The sequence below is a fragment of the Schistocerca americana genome, chromosome 1 (genome assembly GCF_021461395.2).
Source record: "Schistocerca americana isolate TAMUIC-IGC-003095 chromosome 1, iqSchAmer2.1, whole genome shotgun sequence".
NCBI lineage: Eukaryota > Metazoa > Arthropoda > Insecta > Orthoptera > Acrididae > Schistocerca > Schistocerca americana.
Genome location: NC_060119.1, coordinates 37,445,714 through 37,450,981, shown reverse-complemented (window position 1 = coordinate 37,450,981; position 5,268 = coordinate 37,445,714). Strand labels below are relative to the sequence as shown.

The 5,268-nt window shown below is 41.0% G+C and overlaps 1 non-coding gene across 1 annotated transcript; it reads left to right on the top strand.

The window, feature by feature from the left end:
• The first annotated feature begins 1,140 nt into the window (after positions 1–1,140).
• Trnaw-cca lies at positions 1,141–1,215 on the top strand. Its single transcript has one exon. It is a non-coding gene; the product is annotated as a tRNA-Trp (tRNA).
• Positions 1,216–5,268: the final 4,053 nt, after the last annotated feature.

Genomic DNA, 5,268 nt, shown 5'->3' with positions numbered 1-5,268 from the left:
CATGACCAGATCACGAACTACCTAACTACTAACAACCTACTAGACGAATACCAATCAGGTTTCCATAAACATCAAAGCACAGCATCTGCATTAATAAAGCTGACACATGACCTGAAACTTGCCATGAATAGACAAGAAGCGACTATCATTTGCTTCTTAGATTTCAGCATAGCATTGATACTGTCGACTTCGACATCTTACTTGCCAAACTTAGCGGTCTAAATTTCTCACCACGTCCAGTGCAGTGGTTTCTCTCATACATGACGTCTCATCAGCAATGCGTCTTGTCCAGGAATATAAAATCACAATGGCGGCAGGTAGTGTCAGGCGTTACCCAAGCCTCAGTATTAGGTCCTATACTTTTCTCTCTATATATCAATGATGTGTCATCGGTTCTGACCTATTGCAAATATCAGATGTGTGCTGATGACCTTCAGTTTTTCAATTGTTCCAGGCAAAACCAATGAATCTTAAGGAAGCTATTGAAAATTTCAATACAGACCTCGATGTACTATCAAAATGGGCAAAGAACATAGGACTAAAACTCAACCCATTTGAAACCCAAGCGTTACTTGTTGGTCACTCTAAGCTCATTAGCCCAAAACATCGGGAATCCGTACCATCTCTAATCCTAAATGGAACAAATATCAACTTGAAACTTCCTGACAGACAAAAACTGTGTGCCAGACCAAGACGAACTCAGGACGTTTGCCTTTCGCCGGAAAGTGCTCTACCAAATGAGCTACACAAGCACGACTGACGACCCATCCACGCATCTTTACTACTGCCAGTACCACGTCTCCTACCTTCCAAACTTCACAGAAGTTCTTCTGCGAACCTTGTAGAACTAGCACAGCCTTGGGGATGTTTCCAGAATGAGATTTTCACTCTGCAGCATAGTGGGTGCTGATATACAACTTCCTGGCAGATTAAAACTCTGTGCCGGACCGAGACTCTAACTCAGGTCCTTTGCCTCATTCTGGAAACATCCCCCAGGCTGTGGCTAAGCCATGTCTCCGCAATACCCTTTCTTCCAGGAGTGCTAGTTCTATAAGGTTCACAGAAGAGCTTTTGTGAAGTTTGGAAGCTAGGAGGCTAGGTACTGGCAGAACTGAAGCTGTGAGGAGGGGTCGTGAGTCGTGCTTGGATAGCTCAGTTGGTAGAGCACTTGCCTGCCAAAGGCAAAGGTCCCGAGTTCGAATCTCGGTCCGGCACACAGTTTTAATCTGCCAGTAAGTTTCATATCAGCGCACACTCCGCTGCAGAGTGAAAACCTCATTCTGGAAATATCAACTTCTCTCCCTCAGCAAAGAGTTTGAGAGTAATAATAGATGAAAATCTAAATTGGACAGAGCACGTAACTGCAGTATGGAAAAATGCATCAGCATCCTTTCATGCCCCACAAAAATATAAAAACTCTTCCCTTTCGAGCTGAAAAATAAATTAGTACAAACGCTTATACTCCCAATCATTGACTACAGCGATATTATCCTACAAGGTCTCTCTCAGGAAAATTCGCGACGTCTGGAATTGGTCATGAATGCCTGCGTCCGATGTATCTGTGACTTTAGACTTTTTGATCACATTTCACCAGCATATGCACAACTGTCCTGGCTGCGTGTAGACAAACGCAGAGATTTCCATACACTCTGTCTCATCTACTGTCTTATAAATATACACTGTCCCTCATATCTCTCCTCGTCTTTAACGCTCATACAGAAGCACACGTTCCCATCATAATAACATCCTCTCTGTTCCACTATATCGCTCAGTCACCTTCTCGAAGTCCTTTACAGTAGCAGGAACCCGACTCTGGAATAGCCTCCCTCATTATATTAGAGAAATTAAAAACATGTCCGACTTCAAAAAACAGTTAATAACGTATATAATGAAGCAGCAGCAGTGCCTTGCTATGTACATGAATACACGTCACCCCATTACTTCCTTCTTTCCCACTAGATCTTCCTCAGTTCCCAGTTTCTTTCTTAACTGATGCGGCCGGCCGGAGTGGCCGAGCGGTTAAAGGCGCTACAGTCTGGAACTGCACGACCGCTACGGTCGCAGGTTCGAATCCTGCCTCGGGCATGGATGTGTGTGATGTCCTTAGGTTAGTTAGGTTTAATTAGTTCTAAGTTCTAGGGGACTTATGACCACAGCAGTTGAGTCCCATAGTGCTCAGAGCCATTTGAACCATTTTTTTAACTGATGCGGCCTCCTTAAATCTCCCTGCCCCAAACTCGCTATACCAGTAACCATCTACTTTATACACCAATATATTGATGTATATCTGCACAAAACTTCCTTACTATTGCCAATTTTTCTCATGTTTACCATTACTATTTCATTTTTTCTTTTACTTTTATTACTATTGCTTTTATCATCATTTTTATGTATAGTAGCTGGCAGTATTTACTTTATTAGGTCTTAGTCATTGCTCTTGATTCATATTGTCACTAGGTTAATCTATTTTTCTCTCTCAAACTACTGTCATGCTGTAACTATTATGTGTAAAATGCTGCATGTGTGTAACATTGGTGCGATGTAAGAGAGAGCATGATAGCACTAATCTGATCAGGTTAAATAAATAAATAATAAATAATTCGTTTTCATAAACTCCATCAGTGTCTCGGCTTGTGGATGGAGCTAGGTAGAATCCCTCAGGCTACCTCCTTCAAGCAGCCACCCTGGCTGAAGAAGTTTACTAAATGAAACACTGAAAAGATGGCGGGCGCGACTAGTGATTTCGAAGAGAGTTTTATAAATTAATAGTTCCATTTTCGGTAGTACTATATAGAATGTAAGAAATAAACGCGATATTTTAGTTAGGAGCGCATGGGAGGGGCGTTATAACGTAAGAAATCGCATCGCCAGACCAAATTTTAAGCTATTTTCAATGAGAACTTTGTTTTTGCGGAGATGTCGAAAGCTTTAGGACAGTATATGAAACCTATCTATTTGGGGATGTGTATACTGGAGATCTCCAAATTCCAAATGTACTGATTCCACTACGTGTATGCTAAAAATCATTTTGTGGTGCCAATGTTACTTTGTACGATACAGATAGCTTCATCCATTGCGTGAAGAACTGTGATCCTCATGAAGTAATGAGGTTTCGTGGTAATGAATTCGACAGAGCTATGTAGACGATAATCTTTATGTATAGAAGGTTATCGACTTCATGAATGATGAGGGGAATGTATTTCTGATTGTGGAATTTGTAGGTCTCAGATCCAAAATGAATGTACAGAATACAGTAGACGAGACCACCCAGAGGCGGGCTAAGGGTGCGTGAAGCGCAGCATCACGTATACTCATGGTCGAACACTACTTGCAGTGTCTCTACACTGGTGTTCACCGTGCTGCACTACAACCTCCACATATCATACAGCAAACTAGTATTCGGTCACAAGGTCATGAGGTGTACACCATGCTCCAGTCTAAAGTCAGATTGTCACCTCATGATGATAAAGAGCCATTTGTCATGAGACGATCAAAACCTTCCTGCACTCACACTATTTACTTGAAGGCGAGAAGGGGCGAGGGACTCCAATGTTGTAAATGAATGAGTGAGTGATTGAGTGAGGGAGAGAGAGAGAGAGAGAGGGAATGGCTGAGAGAGGGCTTGTGTCAAATTGTATTGCTCTTTTATCTTGAGTGAAGATGTAAATGGGAGATTTCAAGCCAACTGATTTAAGATTATCGTAGGTCACATATGGTATCACTTTGTGGTTTGGCAGTGAAATGGCATGCTGTGGATTTCGTGCACTGGTTTTATACCGTATGTCCATCCTTCTTCATTAGATGTAATCATACAATGATTGCCTCACCATGAAAGTCAACAAGTTGATACGCACCTGCAAATATTCCAATGCCTGAATTGTCACTGGGAGGTATATTGCATTGGTCGGAGTCTCAACAATCTTATACCATGTTGCAACCATGGGGAAAAATCTATAAGTAGTATGAATCAGACTGTCGTTGAGATACGAGTTCGTTCCAATCTAACACTCGACACAGATTGTTGTGGCAGACAGTATGTCCACAGTCTGATCTGCCTTGTATAATTTATTAGTATCCTTCTTCAAAACCTGTCCTTTTGTGAAACCTAGTAGGTGTCCTACTGCAGCTTCGTGGTTAAAGTCAATAGTTGCATTCGCAGTCCTCATTTCAGACTGAAGTGTATTGATGATTGCACATAGCTCAATACCTTTTCCTGACTGTTTTAAGACTACATTTAAATCATCGATAACGTATGCACCAGGTTCTATTTCCACAATCTTTTTCATCGTTAATATGTAGATGGAGATTGTTCTTAGCCTCGGTGCTGTTGCACTTCCCCAGTCAAATCAACACTTCTGTCACCAATGCTCAAATCAACTGTCGGGAAGTAACTTGCACATAATACAGACGATCTTTTTTTGAAAATCAAATTGTACGACACGGAATCTGAATCTCAACTGATAAGAAACGTTTAAAGCTCTTCCTTACATATTCTATTTCTTTGTAATGTCATGAGGAACACCTTGCAAACCGTAAATATCTCTGTTTACTAGTTCGGCAGATATGATTTCTCGAATGCTGTTATGTATTTTGAGATATCTACCAAATCATCTACATTAAATTTCTGTTTACATAGATGCAGGATTTTAATACGTTAGTACACCGTATCCATGATACCATTATCATGAGCGTTGATTGCTCTGTTTTATTGCCTATGATTAGTTTGATTATATTGTGCAGTTATTTCTGGGAGGATGTCTGCCCACCTGTATTAGCCACGAAGATTAAACACATCCTCATTCGACCTTTTACTGTTCTGCTCAGACGCTCCATGATACTTGCCTTCAGGTGGGTGAATGTTGAGTAGTGATGTATTCCATATCTCAGCATTACGGTTTTGAAACACCTATTGTAACACTCTTCACTGTGATCGCTTTGGAGGTTGTCTGGGCATCGATTTATCACTGTCTGCTACAAACGTTCAGACACATCTGCGACATTTCTCCCCATTTTTGTTTTAACAGCTAATGCCCAGAAAATTTGGAATGTGTATTAAAAACCATTAAAATATATTTGAATCCATTATTCTCATGTGGATATTGCCTCATATCCACAAGACCAGCGGCCATAAGTCATCCAAACCTTTAATCATGTTTTGCACGGTGGTTTGTGCTGTTCTTGAATTACTGTATCCCAAAGATAGCTCTTTCTCTAAGCTTAGAGATTACTGAAACAACCTCGTACAAAAGAGGAGCGTTACCTGCAGCA